Raw genomic sequence first — 19,357 nt, forward strand, 5'->3', positions numbered from 1 at the left:
GACTCTGGGCACTTTACCGCTGCTAATCAGTGCTAAAGTGCATGTGCTCTCTCCCACAAAACTTGGTATAATTGACTTGCACCTATTTGGCTTATTTAATTTACTTTTAAGTCCCTAGTCAAGTACACTCTATGTGCCCAGGACCTATAAATTACATGGTCCTAGTGGGCCTGCAGTGCTAATTGTGCCACCCACGGAAATAACCTTTTAAACTTGTCTCAGGCCTGGCACTGCCACACTGACTTTTCAGGTCAAACTACTTGCCAGGGCCTAAACTCTTTTTATTACACCTAAGTCACCCCTAAGGTAGGCCCCAGTTAGCCCTACGGGCAGGTTGCAGTGTATGTAAAAAGATAGGACAACCTATTTCGTTTTTCACTACTCTGAGTGATGCTCCTCTTATAGGTTTGCATTGGTAATTCTCTTAGATATGTCTAAGTGGTAATTTCTGATCTGTGAAGAGAAGCATGGGCATGTTTGGTATGTTTGGAGTGGTGGTGAGAAATCCTGCTTACTGATGTGGGCAGATTTTACATTACTATTTTAGAAATGGCACTTTTAGAAAGTGGGCACTTCTCTGAGCTTGCAACTCTGGTGCTTTGCAGCAGGACTCCCATCCACGTCTAGAGCACGGTGATAGCTCCACTTGGTGCGTACTCTCCAGGGAGTCATCCACTGAGGAGGGTTAAGTGTGACAGGGTTACATCTCCATACTGATGGTCTTCCTGGCCTGGGAGAGAGGGAGGCAGACGCACTTTGCACTTGTATAGGCTGAGCCCTGCACTCAAAGGGCTCGTTTACCCCCTACTGATGTCTGGAGCCAGGGTGGAGGAAAAAGGAAATTCTTGAACTGGTCAGAACTGGCTGGAACCTTCTCTCACCTTCTAGAAGATGGACAAATTGAATATAAGTAGAGGGGCTGTAACCCCATATTTTTAGAGCACTTTTGGGATTGAACCTCTGCTGGAAGGACTGCTAGACTGCAGATAGGACTCAGCTAGACTGCTCTTCTGTGGCTGTCCGGCTACCTGATGCTGCTGGGTGTCATGAAGGACCCCCTGGATTTCTTATCTGCTTGTTGCCCTGCTGCCAGCCCCGCTCCCAAACTCTGTCTAAGTTAAGGAACTGCCACCTCTACTTAGTTGTTCTGACCTGCCTGCCCCTTTTGTGCCCCCCTTGAATACCTCCCAATGAGCCCAGCACAGGGAGAGCGCCGTTCCCCTGCTCTTGGCATCATCTACAACTGGTGCGTGGAGGCGGGAGTGCTGTGTATTTTTATTTTTTAAGCATGGAGAGTGTTTTACTTCTTTACAAACTGCCCTGAGCGCATGATGAGCTCTTGTTTCTCCCAGTGCGCAGAAAGGGTTTTCCCCATGTGAAGCGCCTTATGCTTGCCTGCTTCTTAGCATATGGATTGTGGAGGACTGGCCTGTGATTCCACATAGCATACGAAGCTGCTAATCGCTGGTGAGAAGGGTGCTGGCAACAGGGACTGTGTGCCTATCCTGCCTCCCTCAGTGCCACAGCGCAGAGGGAGGCCCTGCTGCATTTTGTTTCCCCAGGGCTCTCTGGGGACTGACATGCTGACTGGCATTCTAGGGTTGGCCAGTCCCACCCCGTGAGGCACACTGTGCCCAACCCCCTGGGGTGAGTGGGGCCGAAGGAAGCAGGATGACCACACTTCACCCCACCAGGTGCAGTGCCAACTGGCGAGAATGCATAAGGCGGCCTGCACCCACAGTGAAACACAAACTAGCGCCCTGTTCCCTCCCCCTCCTTACCAGACACATTGTCAGGAGGATCGAGGATCCTCAATCTGTGGGGGGGAGGGGGGGAGCAGGGACTCGGGAGAGGAATAGGCTCTCCCCGGGTGAGCTTCCCTGACCCCAACTCAACACTCCGACGGATGCCTCGCTCTCATCAAGAACATACTTCACATGGATCACCAAGTTACTCGTAGTAGGCACACATGTGTTCCAGCTGTCTAGGGTGTTTGCCTGCGTTGTTCTGCCTCTGCTGTTACAGTTCAAGAAGTCCAGGAGGGCTCTGGATGCGTGGAACTTTGATGCCTCATTCTGGTGTGCCCCCCACCCCTTTCAGCACAGGTTTGGGGCACTTAACAGAGCAAGACTAGTTGTAAATGCCTAATGGAGTGGGACCTCATCGGAGGTCCCAAACTATTGCCTGATGTAAAATTACCATTGTAGGAAACTGCCATCTTTCTGGAATAGTTACCCCCACTTTTTGCCTGATGTCAGTGTGCTTGGACTGCAGTTCACGGAGACCCTGCTAACTAGGACCCCAGTGACTGTGCTCTCTCCCCTAAATGTAGTTGTTAGTAACCTTTCACACCCACAAATGGCGTACTGGTGCACCCATGTAAGAGCCTAGGTACCCAGGGCATTAGTACAGCAGGAGTCACCCATGAGCTGCAGCATGCATTATGCCACCCATGGGAGCCCATGCAAACTGACAGCAGACCTTCCACTGCAGCCTGCGTGAAACAAGTGCATGCACCCTTTTCACTGCCAAACCTAACCACTGCCCATAGACATTGTGAGTCACCCCTCTGGTAGGCCCTGCAGCCCAAGGGCAGGGTGCATGTCTAAGTGTGAGGGTACCCCAGCATGAGCAGGGTACCCCTACAGACCCCTGGCCAATTCCTGGATTCTGTCAGTGCGGGGAAGCCATCTTAAAGTATGTAGTGGGCACTGGTCAACACAAGGGGTACAACTCCAAACTTAGGCATGTTTGGTATCAAACATGTTAAAATCATGCAAATGCACCAACTCCAGTGTTAGTTGCATGATGCCATGTACTCTGGGTGTTTCCTAGGGGATCCTCCAGCTCAGCCTGTGCAGCCTTACAGGGTCTGGAGGCCAGCCCGCTCTGCTGCTAACCCCAGACAAACTTCTGCCCTCCTGCTGGTGAGCCAGGCTCCGGCTGGAGCAGAACAAACAATGTCCTGCAAGGGAGAGGTGTGACCACCTCTCCCTGTCTATTCGGTGTCGAAGGGCCAAAGTGGCATATGAGCATCACCAGACTGCTTTGAAGGGCACATTTGGTGCCCTCCTTGCATAATCTGGTTTTCACTAGTTCAGGAACCTCCACTTCCTGCTCTGGTGCAAAACCAAACTAAGGGCAGGGGAGAGTCCACCCTATGTCCACCCCTTCATCTAGGGAGGTGCCCATAGCTCTGCCAGGTGGCTGCTTGATTCTGACATCTTGAAAAAAAGTTGTGCAGAGGCCCCTGGAAGCATCTGACTGGTTAGGCCAGGTGGATGACATCCCTCGCCCTCTCTGATATGTGGGTCACTGCAGAGAGTGACAAACCACCCCTTTTAGGGATACTTAAGAGTTCCCTCACGGGTTGGTCCTCAGGCTCATCTAGCAAGACTCTCCAAGTAACTATGCAAGACATCTTCTGCTCTAGAACCGCTGCTGGTCTTCACTGGAACCGAAGAAGTCTGCTTCTGGTGAGAAGACACCCACTGCAACACTGTTACTCTGACTCCTGCAAGAATTCTGCAACATCCAAGGCTGTGCATCCTCCAGGGTCACACGGGCTCCGTTTGCACCAGGAAGCATGAAGGAATCTCCCTTGGAATAAAGGAGTCACTCCGCTGCAACCACTGGCACCTCAAGACAATGTTAACCGGTTGGTGGGGTCTGCTGTCCCCGGATATTTAATGATCCTGTTTCGCATGTGGTGAATCTGTGGCCTCCTCTGGGTTCTGCTGGTCTTCTATCCACTTTGGGAGACTGTGGGTCTTTGTCCCTGCCACTGGACTGGCACCCCTGTGCACCACAATTGTTGCACTTGCCAAGGCTTGTTGCTTGTTCCTGCGGGAGATCCTCAGGCTCCAAGAAGCCCCTCGCTCCAGCACTCTGCAAACCAAAGATCAGCTCCTGTCCTGCAACTCCTGCAACTTGGGACTTCTGTTTTGCTGGGCTGGTAAGGCCTCCTTCTGACTCCCTGTGTCCAGCCCCTTGAGTCACTCGTGGGGGGCTCCATCGACTTCTATTGGCCTTCCTGTGTGCTAAGGGCTAGCTCTGACTGCTCCTCCTGGGTAGCCTCCTGGACCTTGCTGGTCCTCAAAACTTTGGAACTTCTTCTGCAACTTCTATTTGCGCTTGCCAGTCCTTGTTGGTGATCTGGCTGGTCCCTAACCATTCTGCAATCTGGCGGCCGTAGAGGGACAGCTCATAGGCGACTCCTGTACCTCGCAGCTGGACTTCCACTGACTTGCAGGAACTTCATCTTCAGGAGGGAGGTAATTGCCTCCTGCACCACATGGGCACCTCCGAGGGTGATGGACTCTGTTCGCTTCTTTTGCGGGTCCTCCACATCTGGAATCCGTCCCTGGGCTCCACCGGCCTCATCCACAGGTTGCGAGAGCAGCTGGAGAATCTGAGGCACCCACAGTCTTGAGAAAGAGTTCCTTCTGCCCTCTGCATCTGGGTCCCTGGTGCAGGTACTCCTGTCTTCTGGGTATCCTGGGGTGGGGACACTCTCCATCCATCCTCTTGTCTGCTGGTTTCCCTGGTGTACGCTGGGAAGGGGCCTGAATGCCACAAACACCAACCATTACTCTCTGTATTAGTCTATGGGACAACTGGGTGGGCAACTGACTTACTCCTGGTTGCTGGGGTCCCCTACTGTACTTACCTCTGGTGTTCCTAACGGCCCCCAGCTAACCACCACACTTAACTTGGCTGGAGTCCCACTTTCACCTTCCACTATTCTTTAGATTATGGTTTGGCCCTCCACTAGAGGCCCTGTATACATCTATGCTATTTCTGATGGTTCTTTCATGTGTATATTGTATGTAATATCTCCAAAGGGAGACACACCAATGCTAGTCTGTATGAAGTTGTCTCTGTATATACTATTTCAAAGTGAAAAATAGTGTGCACAGAGTCGAAGGGTTCCCCTTAGAGGTAAGATAGTGGCAAAAAGAGATAATACTAATGCTCTATTTTGTGGTAGTGTGGTCGAGCAGTAGGCTTATCAGAGGGTAGTGTTAAGCATTTGTTGTACACACACAGGCAATAAATGAGGAACACACACTCAAAGACAAATTCCAGGCCAATAGGTTTTTATATAGAAAAATATATTTTCTTAGTTTATTTTAAGAACCACAGGTTCAAGATTTACAAACAATACTTTAAATGAAAGGTATTTCATTCAGGTATTCTAGGAACTTTGAATTATCACAATAGCATGTACAGTTTTGGCAAAAATTGCAATAAGCTATTTTAAAAGTGGACACTGCAAAAATCAACAGTTCCTGAGGGAGGTAAGTAAATGTTAAGTTCACAGGTAAGTAAAACACTTACAGGGTTCAAAGTTGGGTCCAGGGTAGCCGACCGTTGGGGGTTCAAGGCAACCCCAAAGTTACCACACCAGCAGCTCAGGGCCGGTCAGGTGCAGAGGTCAAAGTGGTGCCCAAAACGCATAGGCTTCAATGGAAATAGGGGTGCCCCGGTTTCAGTCTGCCAGCAGGTAAGTACCTGCGACTTCGGAGGGCAGACCAGGGGGGTTTTGTAGGGCACCGGGGGGGGGGGGGGGGAAACAAGCAGGCTCAGAAAGTACACCCTCAGCGGCACAGGGGCGGCCGGGTGCAGAGTGCAAACAGACATCGGGTTTTCAATAGGAATCAATGGGGAGACCCGGGGGTCTCTTCAACAATGCAGGCAGACACAGGGGTGGCTCCTTTGGGTAGCCACCACCTGGGATAGGCAGAGGGTTGCCTGGGGGTCGCTCCTGCACTGGAGTTCGGGTCCTTCAGGTCCTGGGGGCTGCGGGTGGAGTGTGGTTTCCAGGTGTCTGGTTCCTTGAAACAGGCAGTAGGGTTCAGGGGGAGCCTCTGGATTTCCTCTGCAGGCATCGCTGGGGGGTCAACTCTGGCTACTCACTGGCTTGCAGTCGTCAGGGAGCCCTCCCTGTAGTGTTACTTTTCCACAGGTCGAGCCGGGGGCGTCGGGTGCAGAGTGGAAAGTGTCACTCTTCCGGCGGGAAATGTGTGGTCTTTAAAAGCTGCTTCTTTGTTTCAAAAAGTTGCAGTTTCTTGAACTGGGCCGCTGTTCTCGGGAGCTTCTTGGTCCTTGGTTGCAGGGTAGTGCTCTGAGGCTTCACAGGTTGCTGGACCCTTTCGGATGCGTCGCTGTTGCAGTCTTCTTCGAAGTAGGGAGACAGGCCGGTGGGGCTGGGGCCAAATCAGTTGTCGTACCCGTCTTCACTGCAGGGCTTCAGGTCAGCAGTCCTTCTTTAGGTTGCAGGAATCTGATTTCCTGGGTTCAGGGTCGTCCCTGAACACTCAATTTAGGGGTGTGTTTAGGTCTGGGAGGGCAGTAGTCAATGCCTACTGTCTTTGAGGGTCGCTACACCCTCTTTGTGCCGCCACCCTGAGGGGAGGGGGCACATCCCTAATCCTATTGGGGGAATCCTCCAAAATCAAGATAGAAGAATTTCTAAAGGCAGGGGTCACCTCAGCTCAGGGCACCTTAGGGGCTGTCCTGACTGGTGGGTGACTCCTCCTTGTTTTTCTCATTATCTCCCCTTGACTTGCCGCCAAAAGTGGGGGCTGTGTCCAGGGGGCGGGCATCTCCACTAGCTGGAGTGCCCTGGGGCATTGTAACACGAAGCTTGAGCCTTTGAGGCTCACTGCTAGGTGTTACAGTTCCTGCAGGGGGGAGGTGTTAAGCACCTCCACCCAGAGCAGGCTTTGTTTCTGTCCTCAGAGAGCACAAAGGCTCTCACCCTAAGGGGTCAGAAACACATCTCTCAGCAGCAGGCTGGCACAGACCAGTCAGTCCTGCACTGAACAATTGGGTAAAATACAGGGGGCATCTCTAAGATGCCCTCTGTGTGCATTTTTTAATAAAACCCACACTGGCGTCAGTGTGGGTTTATTATTCTGAGAAGTTTGATACCAAACTTCCCAGTATTGTCCATGTTGTGGTTGGGCCGGAATCCTGATCGTGAGGTGTCAAGAAGGTGGTTTCGTTCAAGGTAGCCAGTGAGCTGTTGGTTGAGGGCTTTCTCGAACACTTTGGCCGGGAAGGGGAGCCGGGAGATCGGTCTATAGTTTTTGAGGTTGCTGGATCCAGCAGAGGGTTTCTTTAGGAGGGGGTCTGACCTCTGCAGGCTTCCATTCGTCCGGGAAGGTTGCGGTGGAGATCGAGATGTTGAAGATGAGGGTTCATTCCATGCTAATAGTGTTGGCTCCAAGGTAGAAAAGTCAGTGGGGGCAGGGGTCGGTGGGTGCCCGAGAGTGGATGGATGACATGATGGCTGGGGTGGTCTGTGTGGTAAGCAGGAACCAGGAGGTTATTGTGTGACTGGTGTTCGACCCTTACCCCTCCAGCCTAGACAACATCTCTCAAGCAGCGAAGTTGTGATATAGGGTGGTACTCTTGCTATGGAAGTAGTCTAGAGGGTGTCGCAGAGTTCCTAGTATGGGTGGGCGGATGGTGGTCTCTGTGGATGTCAGGTTAATCTTCCTTGATGATTCTGAAGGGTTCTTTCGTGTGGTTGGCTGCGGTGTTGATGCAGACAATGATTGCTGCTCTTTTTGCTGCCTTGATGTGGTGGTGGTTGAGGGCCGCCTTGCAGCCTGCTCTGTCGGAGAGGTCCTTGGCAATGTGCCATTGTTTCTCGAGTGGGTGGCAGTGGTGTTTGAGCTCTGGATTGTACCATCTCGCTGGCTTGGAGGTGGTGTTGGTTTTTGCTGGTTTGAGTGGGGCGACTGTGCGGATCCACGAGGTGAAGTTTTGGATGGCCTCGTTGAGGTCTGGCGTGGGCTTGGATTGTGCTCTGCTTCGGGCAGGTGCCCAAAGGGTCTCATTTACCTTACCCCTGCCTCAGTGGGGGGTGCAGAGGTGCTTAGAGGTGGTGTGCTGGGAACTGAAGAATGTGAAGTGGATGATGCCGTTTTCGGTCTAGGTGAGTTAAGTCACGTAGGTGAAACAGATTCTGTTGCTAGAAGTGGCGATGGCGTTCAGTGTGCGTCTACCTTTGTGAGTGAGTTTGGTGACAGCTGGGTGAGGCCGATGCTGTAGGAAAGTACCATCTTGCCTGGCATGTTACCCCCATTTTTCACTGTATATATGTTGTTTTAGTTGTATGTGTCACTGGTACCCTGCCAGCCAGGGCCCCAGTGCTCATAAGTGTGCCTGAAAGTGTTACGTGTGTTATGACTAACTGTCTCACTGAGGCTCTGCTATCCAGAACCTCAGTGGTTATGCTCTCTCATTTCTTTCCAAATTGTCACTAACAGGCTAGTGACCAATTTCAGAAACTCACATTGGCATACTGGAACACCCTTATAATTCCCTAGTATATGGTACTGAGGTACCCAGGGTATTGGGGTTCCAGGAGATCCCTATGGGCTGCAGCATTTCTTTTGCCACCCATAGGGAGCTCTGACAATTCTTACACAGGCCTGCCACTGCAGCCTGAGTGAAATAACGTCCACGTTATTTCACAGCCATTTACCACTGCACTTAAGTAACTTATAAGTCACCTATATGTCTAACCTTTACCTGGTAAAGGTTAGGTGCAAAGTTACTTAGTGTGTGGGCACCCTGGCACTAGCCAAGGTGCCCCCACATTGTTCAGGGCAAATTCCCCGGACTTTGTGAGTGCGGGGACACCATTACACGCGTGCACTACACATAGGTCACTACCTATGTGTAGCTTCACAATGGCAACTCCGAATATGGCCATGTAACATGTCTATGATCATGGAATTGCCCCCTCTATGCCATCCTGGCATAGTTGGCACAATCCCATGATCCCACTGGTCTGTAGCACAGACCCTGGTACTGCCAAACTGCCTTTCCCGGGGTTTCACTGCAGCTGCTGCTGCTGCCAACCCCTCAGACAGGTTTCTGCCCTCCTGGGGTCCAGCCAGGCCTGGCCCAGGATGGCAGAACAAAGTACTTCCTCAGAGAGAGGGTGTTACACCCTCTCCCTTTGGAAAAAGGTGTTAAGGCAGGGAAGGAGTAGCCTCCCCCAGCCTCTGGAAATGCTTTAATGGGCACAGATAGTGCCCATTTCTGCATAAGCCAGTCTACACCGGTTCAGGGACCCCTCAGCCCTGCTCTGGCGCGAAACTGGACAAAGGAAAGGGGAGTGACCACTCCCCTGACCTGCACCTCCCCTGGGAGGTGCCCAGAGCTCCTCCAGTGTGCTCCAGACCTATGCCATCTTGGAAACAGAGGTGCTGCTGGCACACTGGACTGCTCTGAGTGGCCAGTGCCACCAGGTGACGTCAGAGACTCCTTCTGATAGGCTCCTTCAGGTGTTGCTAGCCTATCCTCTCTCCTAAGTAGCCAAACCCTCTTTTCTGGCTATTTAGTGTCTCTGCTTTGGGGAATTCCTTAGATAACGATTGCAAGAGCTCATCAGAGTTCCTCTGCATCTCTCTCTTCACCTTCTGCCAAGGAATAGACTACTGACCGCGCTGGAAGCCTGCAAAACTGCAAGAAAGTAGCGAAGACGACTACTGCAACTCTAACGCTGATCCTGCCGCCTCCTCGACTGTTTTCCTGGTGGTGCATGCTGTGGAGGTAGTCTGCCTCCTCTCTGCACTAGAAGCTCCGAAGAAATCTCCCGTGGGCCGACGGAATCGTCCCCCTGCAACTGCAGGCACCAAAGAACTGCATCACCGGTACCTTGGGTCTCCTCTCAGCACGACGAGCGAGGTCCCTTGAATCCAGCAACTCTGTCCAAGTGACTCCCACAGTCCAGTGACTCTTCAGTCCAAGTTTGGTGGAGGTAAGTCCTTGCCTCCCCACGCCAGACTGCATTGCTGGGAACCGCGTCTTTTGCAGCTACTCCGGCCTCTGTGCACTTCCGGCGGAAATCCTTTGTGCACAGCCAAGCCTGGGTCCACAGCACTCTAACCTGCATTGCACGACTTTCTAAGTTGTCCTCCGGCGGCGTGGGACTCCTTTGTGCAACTTCGGGTGAGCACTGTTTCACTCCTCTTCGTAGTGCCTGTTCCGGCACTTCTGCAGGTGCTGCCTGCTTCTGAGAGGGCTCCTTGTCTTGCTCGACACCCCCTCTGTCCCCAGACGCAATAGGCGACATCCTGGTCCCTCCTGGGCCACAGCAGCATCCAAAAACCCTAACCGCACGATTTGCAGCTAGCAAGGCTTGTTGGCGGTCTTTCGGCGGGAAAACACTTCTGCACGACTCTTCACGACGTGGGACATCCATCCTCCAAAGGGGAAGTTTCTAGACCTTGTCATTCCTGCAGAATCCTCAGCTTCTACTGCCTAGTAGCAGCTTCTTTGCACCCACAGCTGGCATTTCCTGGGCATCTGCCCATCTCCGACTTGCTTGTGACTTTTGGACTTGGTCCCCTTGTTCCACAGGTACCCTCGTTTGGAAATCCATCGTTGTTGCATTGTTGGTTTGTGTCTTTCCTGCATTATTCCTCTAACACGACTTCTTTGTCCTTAGGGGAACTTTAGTGCACTTTGCACTCACTTTTCAGGGTCTTGGGGAGGGTTATTTTTCTAACTCTCACTAGTTTCTAATATTCCCAGCGACCCTCTACAAGGTCACATAGGTTTGGGGTCCATTCGTGGTTCGCATTCCACTTTTGGAGTATATGGTTTGTGTTGCCCCTATCCCTATGTTTCCCCATTGCATCCTATTGTAACTATACATTGTTTGCACTGTTTTCTAAGACTATACTGCATATTTTTGCTATTGTGTATATATATCTTGTGTATATTTCCTATCCTCTCACTGAGGGTACACTCTAAGTTACTTTGGCATATTGTCATAAAAATAAAGTACCTTTATTTTTAGTATAACTGTGTATTGTGTTTTCTTATGATATTGTGCATATGACACTAAGTGGTACTGTAGTAGCTTCACCCGTCTCCTAGTTCAGCCTAAGCTGCTCTGCTAAGCTACCATTATCTATCAGCCTAAGCTGCTAGACACCCTATACACTAATAAGGGATACCTGGGCCTGGTGCAAGTACCCCTTGGTGCTCGCTACAAGCCAGTCCAGCCTCCTACACTAAGCTGCTAGACACCCTATACACTAATAAGGGATAACTGGGCCTGGTGCAAGGTGTAAGTACCCCTTGGTACTCACTACAAGCCGGTCCAGCCTCCTACAATGCCGATGAGGTTCTCTACAAGGGAAGTGGAGTTGGCGTCATTGGGGTCGTTAAGGTGGAAATTGAGATTGCAGAGTAGGACATGGAGGGAGTCGAGGGTGAGGGGGGTGATGAGGTGGGCGAACCTGTCGCAGAGGGCTGGGCGCAGTCCCGGGGGGGGAGGGGGGGCTCTGATTGCAAGGGTGGCTCCCATCGTGGTGTTGGCCTCAGTCTGGAGCTGGAAGTTGAGGTGCTCCATGTGGGGTGTTGGACTTGGATACCTCAGTGACCGCTGGTGCCGCAGTGACTGACGCCTCAGTGACCGCTGGTGCCGCAGTGACCACTGACGCCTCAGTGACCGCTGGTGCCGCAGTGACCACTGACGCCTCAGTGACCGCTGGTGCCGCAGTGACCACTGACACCCCAGTGACCGCTGGTGCCGCAGTGACCACTGACGCCTCAGTGACCGCTGGTGCCGCAGTGACCACTGACGCCTCAGTGACCGCTGGTGCCGCAGTGACCACTGACGCCTCAGTGACCGCTGGTGCCGCAGTGACCACTGACGCCTCAGTGACCGCTGGTGCCGCAGTGACTGACGCCTCAGTGACCGCTGGTGCCGCAGTGACCACTGACGCCTCAGTGACCGCTGGTGCCGCAGTGACCACTGACGCCTCAGTGACCGCTGGTGCCGCAGTGACTGACGCCTCAGTGACCGCTGGTGCCGCAGTGACCACTGACGCCTCAGTGACCGCTGGTGCCGCAGTGACCACTGACGCCTCAGTGACCGCTGGTGCCGCAGTGACCACTGACGCCTCAGTGACCGCTGGTGCCGCAGTGACCACTGACGCCTCAGTGACCGCTGGTGCCGCAGTGACTGACGCCTCAGTGACCGCTGGTGCCGCAGTGACCACTGACGCCTCAGTGACCGCTGGTGCCGCAGTGACCACTGACGCCTCAGTGACCGCTGGTGCCGCAGTGACCACTGACGCCTCAGTGACCGCTGGTGCCGCAGTGACCACTGACGCCTCAGTGACCGCTGGTGCCGCAGTGACCACTGACGCCTCAGTGACCGCTGGTGCCGCAGTGACTGACGCCTCAGTGACCGCTGGTGCCGCAGTGACCACTGACGCCTCAGTGACCGCTGGTGCCGCAGTGACCACTGACGCCTCAGTGACCGCTGGTGCCGCAGTGACTGACGCCTCAGTGACCGCTGGTGCCGCAGTGACTGACGCCTCAGTGACCGCTGGTGCCGCAGTGACCACTGACGCCTCAGTGACCGCTGGTGCCGCAGTGACCACTGACGCCTCAGTGACCGCTGGTGCCGCAGTGACTGACGCCTCAGTGACTGCTGGTGCCGCAGTGACCACTGACGCCTCAGTGACCGCTGGTGCCGCAGTGACCACTGACGCCTCAGTGACCGCTGGTGCCGCAGTGACCACTGACGCCTCAGTGACCGCTGGTGCCGCAGTGACCACTGACGCCTCAGTGACCGCTGGTGCCGCAGTGACCACTGACGCCTCAGTGACCGCTGGTGCCGCAGTGACCACTGACACCTCAGTGACCGCTGGTGCCGCAGTGACTGACGCCTCAGTGACCGCTGGTGCCGCAGTGACCACTGACGCCTCAGTGACCGCTGGTGCCGCAGTGACCACTGACGCCTCAGTGACCGCTGGTGCCGCAGTGACCGCTGGTGCCGCAGTGACCACTGACGCCTCAGTGACCGCTGGTGCCGCAGTGACCACTGACACCTCAGTGACCGCTGGTGCCGCAGTGACCACTGACGCCTCAGTGACCACTGACGCCTCAGTGACCGCTGGTGCCGCAGTGACCACTGACGCCTCAGTGACCACTGACGCCTCAGTGACCGCTGGTGCCGCAGTGACCTCTGGCCTTCGGTCAGTCAGTTTGAGGGGTGCAGCTCAGATTTGATGGCGGACACCCCTGAGGTCCAAAGTGCCCCCGGCCAGGGCCGGACACTGGGAGCGGAGCGCGGGTCTCGGTGTGAAGTGACTGATCCTTCGACACTTGAAATTGTGCAAACTTCGCGGAGGAAAATGTACAAATGAAATTGTGAAGCCCTTGGATAAGGAAGAGTGTGTCTGCCCCTCCCGGGGGTGTTGGGGCAGGTGGACTGCGATCCCCCGAGGCAGCAGCGCTCACCTCCTCATGAGCAGCAGCTCCCCGGAGGAGCGCGGAGTCCGGTGCCCAAGATCACACCGCGCCGGACGTGCAGCCGGGACTCGGCACTCGCCCCAGGGACAGTCAGTGATGGGAAGCAGAGGAACCCCTTCCACCGACCCCGGGGGGCCCCTCCCACAACTAACACCCCCAGCCCATGGGGTCAGAGGTCGAAGATACCAGAGGACGGACAAACAAAGGGCTCGGGAGGCAGGAAATCACGCGGCCCATCTGCTGGGACAGGACCCGGCGGGCCCTTCCTGCCCCCCCCCCCCCCCCGGGGGCCCCCCCATCCCAGAGACGCTCAGGAGAGGAAGTCTGAGGGTAGATAAGGAGCAGCGCAGGCACAGCGCCCTCCCTGGGGGGGCATCAGAGGGGTGTAGGTTGTGAGGATGTGGGGAGCATGAGAGGGGGTCCTGGGGATACGAGGGGGGGTGCGGGGAATAGGAGAGGGGGGTCTGGGGATATGAGAAGGTGGGGCAGGACAGGACCGCGGCTGCCTGGGGGGATGAGAGGGTGTGGAGGGTATGAGGGGGGTGTGGGGGATTTGAGAGGGGGTGCGGTGCTATGAGTGTGTGGGGGCATGAGAAGGGGTGAGGGTAAAGTCGGTCAGTGGAGCAGGGTGGAGCACGGTACACCAGAGCAGTGTCGGAGTAGAGCATTGTGGCATAGAGTATCGTAGAGTGCTGTAGAATGATGTAGACAGGTGTAAAGTGTTGTGGAGTAGAGGGGTGTGGAGTGCTGGAGACGAGCGTATCGTAGAGTGCTGTAGAGTGACGTAGATGGGTGTAGAGTGTCATGGAGTAGAGTGGCAAAGACTGGAGCAGAGGGTTGTGGAGTGTTGGAAACACGAGTGTCGTAGAGGGCTGTAGAGTGACGTAGATGGGTGTAGAGTAAACTGTCGTGGAGTAGAGTGGCAAAGACTGGAGCAGAGGGTTGTGGAGTGTTGGAAACACAAGTGTCGTAGAGGGCTGTAAAGTGACGTAAATGGGTGTAAAGTGTCATGGAGTAGAGTGGCAAAGACTGGAGCAGAGGGTTGTGGAGTGTTGGAAACACGAGTGTCGTAGAGGGCTGTAGAGTGACGTAGATGGGTGTAGAGTAAAGTGTCGTGGAGTAGACTGGCAAAGACTGGAGCAGAAGGTTGTGGAGTGTTGGAAACACGTGTCGTAGAGTGCTGTAGAGTGACGTAGATGGGTGTAGAGTGTCGTGGAGTAGAGTGGCAAAGACTGGAGCAGAGGGTTGTGGAGTGTTGGAAACACAAGTGTCGTAGAGTGCTGTAGAGTGACGTAGATGGGTGTAGAGTGTCGTGGAGTAGAGTGGCAAAGACTGGAGCAGAAGGTTGTGGAGTGTTGGAAACACGTGTCGTTGAGTGCTGTAGAGTGACGTAGATGGGTGTAAAGTGTCATGGAGTAGAGTGGCAAAGACTGGAGCAGAGGGTTGTGGAGTGTTGGAAACACGAGTGTCGTAGAGTGCTGTAGAGAGACGTAGATGGGTGTAAAGTGTCATGGAGTAGAGTGGCAAAGACTGGAGCAGAAGGTTGTGGAGTGTTAGAGACACGTGTCGTAGAGGGCTGTAGAGTGACGTAGATGGGTGTAGAGTAAAGTGTCATGGAGTAGAGTGGCAAAGACTGGAGCAGAGGGTTGTGGAGTGTTGGAAACACGAGTGTCGTAGAGTGCTGTAGAGTGACGTAGATGGGTGTAGAGTGTCGTGGAGTAGAGTGGCAAAGAGTGGAGCAGAAGGTTGTGGAGTGTTGGAAACACGAGTGTCGTAGAGTGCTGTAGAGTGACGTAGATGGGTGTAGAGTAAAGTGTCGTGGAGTAGAGTGGCAAAGACTGGAGCAGAGGGTTGTGGAGTGTTGGAAACACGAGTGTCGTAGAGGGCTGTAGAGTGACGTAGATGGGTGTAAAGTGTCATGGACTAGAGTGGCAAAGACTGGAGCAGAGGGTTGTGGAGTGTTGGAAACACGAGTGTCGTAGAGTGCTGTAGAGTGACGTAGATGGGTGTAGAGTGTCGTGGAGTAGAGTGGCAAAGACTGGAGCAGAGGGTTGTGGAGTGTTGGAAACACGTGTCGTAGAGGGCTGTAGAGTGACGTAGATGGGTGTAGAGTAAAGTGTCATGGAGTAGAGTGGCAAAGACTGGAGCAGAGGGTTGTGGAGTGTTGGAAACACAAGTGTCGTAGAGTGCTGTAGAGTGACGTAGACGGGTGTAAAGTGTCCTTGAGTAAAGTGCAAAGACTGCAGCAGAAGGTTGTAGACTAGAGTAGCATCAGAGGTCGAAGTGGGCAGGATTGGAGAGGCACTACATTCCCATACATGCTTAATTTATAAGAAAACGTTCCCCTACTTTTAATGAGAGGACAACAGTCCTGGGACAGTACATTTCGATTGTACAAATGCCTCAGCGGAAGTGTCATTCAGTGAGTCTCCTGTGCTGTGAAGCAGAGGGCAGGGCGAGCAGCTAAACAAGCCTTCCTGCTGGGGTGCTGCTGCCTGAAGGAAATGAACATCTGCGTTACTGGCCACTCTGCAAATGTGAAGGGGGCTTGGAAGCCGGCACTCGTTTAATTGATCGATTCACACGATCGAAGATTTATTCTTTTCAGGGGTGGTGCAAGCAGTTACCAGCTGAGCTGCACTAAGTGGCTGCTTTTCAGGGCAGTTATAATAAGTCATTACATAGAGTCCGGGTATTACTAAAATGTATATTTGGAAGCACAATTTAATCTGAACCCTTTTTGAACACTTGGTAGCAGTCTATCTTATACTGTGTGTAGTGCAAGTTTAACAAAATGACTTGCATGTTGTTAGTGCTTTGTGTCACAGACTGGTACCTCGTAGCACTAACAATGCACAAGCCACTATCCTCCACTGCACCAATTAAGGTTTTATTCTGTGGCTTTCTAGACACACTCAGACCTCTGAGGCGCACCAGCTGAGAGAGGTTTCATAATGTACTATAGTGTACAGGCCACTGATTAACTTAGCTTTTTTAAAAGTTTCATTTAAGCTGCAAGTTATTTTATATGTAGCTACGTGAAGGTGAAAACCAAAAAAAACAAACAAAAAAAAAAAGCCACTTACAGAATATATTTTTTTGGCTACACTTTTGACCCCACCCCCATGTTCACTGACCCCACCTACAATGCATGCAGCATCACAGTCCCATACTTCTTTTTTTTTAATGCATTTCGACCGCTGAGTGGAGTAAAGTGGCATAGCGTGGAGTAAAGTTAAGTGTCGTAAAATGTTGTAGAGTGGTGTAAAGAATAGTGGAGTAGAGTGCAGTGGAGTAGCCAGACTAAAGAGGAGTGTTGTAAAGCGTCAGAGTGCAGTCGAGTGGCGTAGTGTAAAGTGGAGCAGGGCGTTGAGGGGTAGAGTGTCACGGAGTAGTGTGGTGCAGATTGGACCAGGGTGTTGTCAAGTGCAGTGGCGTGGAATGGCGCAGAGTGGAGTAAAGTAGCAGGGAGTGTTGTAGAGTGGATCGTGCTAGAGAGGTGAGCCTTGGAGAGAAGTGATGCACAGCGGCAGAGAGTGGAGTGGTGTACAGTGGGGTAGAGGAAAGTGGCGTGGAGGAGAGAGTGTAAAGTGGGGTAGAGGAGAGTGGCGTGGAGGAGAGTAGTGTAAAGTGGGGTAGAGGAGAGTGGCGTGGAGGAGAGTAGTGTAAAGTGGGGTAGAGGAGAGTGGCGTGGAGGAGAGTAGTGTAAAGGGGTGTAGAGGAGAGTGGCGTGGAGGAGAGTAGTGTAAAGGGGTGTAGAGGAGAGTGGCGTGGAGGAGAGTAGTGTAAAGGGGTGTAGAGGAGAGTGGCGTGGAGGAGAGTAGTGTAAAGTGGGGTAGAGGAGAGTGGCGTGGAGGAGAGTGGCGTAAAGTGGGGTAGAGGAGAGTGGCGTGGAGGAGAGTGGCGAGGAGGAGAGTAGTGTAAAGTGGGGTAGAGGAGAGTGGCGTGGAGGAGAGTAGTGTAAAGGGGTGTAGAGGAGAGTGGCGTGGAGGAGAGTAGTGTAAAGTGGGGTAGAGGAGAGTGGCGTGGAGGAGAGTGGCGTAAAGTGGGGTAGAGGAGAGTGGCGTGGAGGAGAGTGGCGTAAAGTGGGGTAGAGGAGAGTGGCGTGGAGGAGAGTGGCGAGGAGGAGAGTAGTGTATAGTGGGGTAGAGGAGAGTGGCGTGGAGGAGAGTAGTGTAAAGGGGTGTAGAGGAGAGTGGCGTGGAGGAGAGTAGTGTAAAGGGGTGTAGAGGAGAGTGGCGTGGAGGAGAGTAGTGTAAAGGGGTGTAGAGGAGAGTGGCGTGGAGGAGAGTAGTGTAAAGTGGGGTAGAGGAGAGTGGCGTGGAGGAGAGTAGTGTAAAGGGGTGTAGAGGAGAGTGGCGTGGAGGAGAGTAGTGTAAAGGGGTGTAGAGGAGAGTGGCGTGGAGGAGAGTAGTGTAAAGGGGTGTAGAGGAGAGTGGCGTGAAAGAGAGTAGTGTAAAGTGGGGGTAGAGGAGAGTGGCGTGGAGGAGAGTAGTGTAAAGGGGTGTAGAGGAGAGTGGCGTGGACGAGAGTAGTGTAAAGGGGTGTAGAGGAGAGTGGCGAGGAGGAGAGTAGTGTAAAGTGGGGTAGAGGAGAGTGGCGTGGAGGAGAGTAGTGTAAAGTGGGGTAGAGGAGAGTGGCGTGGAGGAGAGTAGTGTAAAGTGGGGTAGAGGAGAGTGGCGTGGAGGAGAGTAGTGTAAAGTGGGGTAGAGGAGAGTGGCGTGGAGGAGAGTGGCGAGGAGGAGAGTAGTGTAAAGTGGGGTAGAGGAGAGTGGCGTGGAGGAGAGTAGTGTAAAGTGGGGTAGAGGAGAGAGGCGTGGAGGAGAGTAGTGTAAAGTGGGGTAGAGGAGAGAGGCGTGGAGGAGAATAGTGTAAAGTGGTGTAGAGGAGAGTGGCGTGGACAAGAGTAGTGTAAAGTGGCGTGGAGGAGAGTGGGGTAGAGGAGAGAGGCGTGGAGGAGAGTAGTGTAAAGTGGGGTAGAGGAGAGTGGCGTGGACAAGAGTAGTGTAAAGTGGCGTGGAGGAGAGTGGCATGGAGGAGAGTAGTGTAAAGTGGGGTAGAGGAGAGTGGCGTGGAGGAGAGTGGTGTAAAGTGGGGTAGAGGAGAGTGGCGTGGAGGAGAGTAGTGTAAAGGGGTGTAGAGGAGAGTGGCGTGGACGAGAGTAGTGTAAAGTGGGGTAGAGGAGAGTGGCGTGGAGGAGAGTGGCGTAAAGTGGGGTAGAGGAGAGAGGCGAGGAGGAGAGTAGTGTAAAGTGGGGTAGAGGAGAGAGGCGTGGACGAGAGTAGTGTAAAGTGGGGTAGAGGAGAGTGGCGTGGAGGAGAGTGGCGAGGAGGAGAGTAGTGTAAAGTGGGGTAGAGGAGAGTGGCGTGGAGGAGAGTAGTGTAAAGTGGGGTAGAGGAGAGTAGTGTAAAGTGGGGTAGAGGAGAGTGGCGTGGAGGAGAGTGGCGTGGAGGAGAGTAGTGTAAAGGGGTGTAGAGTAGAGTGCCGTGGAGGAGAGTAAAGTGGGGTAGAGGAGAGTGGCGTGGAGGAGAGTGGCGAGGAGGAGAGTAGTGTAAAGTGGGGTAGAGGAGAGTGGCGTGGAGGAGAGTAGTGTAAAGTGGGGTAGTGGAGAGTGGCGTGGAGGAGAGTAGTGTAAAGTGGGGTAGAGGAGAGTGGCGTGGAGGAGAGTGGCGTGGAGGAGAGTAGTGTAGAGTGGGGTAGAGGAGAGTGGCGTGGAGGAGAGTGGCGTGGAGGAGAGTGGCGTGGAGGAGAGTAGTGTAAAGTGGGGTAGAGGAGAGTGGCGTGGAGGAGAGTAAAGTGGGGTAGAGGAGAGTGGCGTGGAGGAGAGGAGAGTAGTGTAAAGTGGGGTAGAGGAGAGTGGCGTGGAGGAGAGTGGCGTGGAGGAGAGTGGCGTGGAGGAGAGTAGTGTAGAGTGGGGTGGAGGAGAGTGGCGTGGAGGAGAGTAGTGTAAAGTGGGGTAGAGGAGAGTGGCGTGGAGGAGAGTAGTGTAAAGTGGGGTAGAGGAGAGTGGCGTGGAGGAGAGTAGTGTAAAGTGGAGTGGCACAGAGTGGAATAAACC

The 19,357-nt window shown here is 53.6% G+C and overlaps 1 protein-coding gene across 4 annotated transcripts in view; it reads right to left on the reverse strand.

The window, feature by feature from the left end:
* Positions 1-19,357, reverse strand: part of NISCH (nischarin) — a 246,820-nt gene that overhangs the window by 127,376 nt on the left and 100,087 nt on the right. The gene's annotated exons all lie outside the window — the stretch shown is intronic.

The sequence above is a fragment of the Pleurodeles waltl genome, chromosome 9 (genome assembly GCF_031143425.1).
Source record: "Pleurodeles waltl isolate 20211129_DDA chromosome 9, aPleWal1.hap1.20221129, whole genome shotgun sequence".
Classification (NCBI taxonomy): domain Eukaryota; kingdom Metazoa; phylum Chordata; class Amphibia; order Caudata; family Salamandridae; genus Pleurodeles; species Pleurodeles waltl.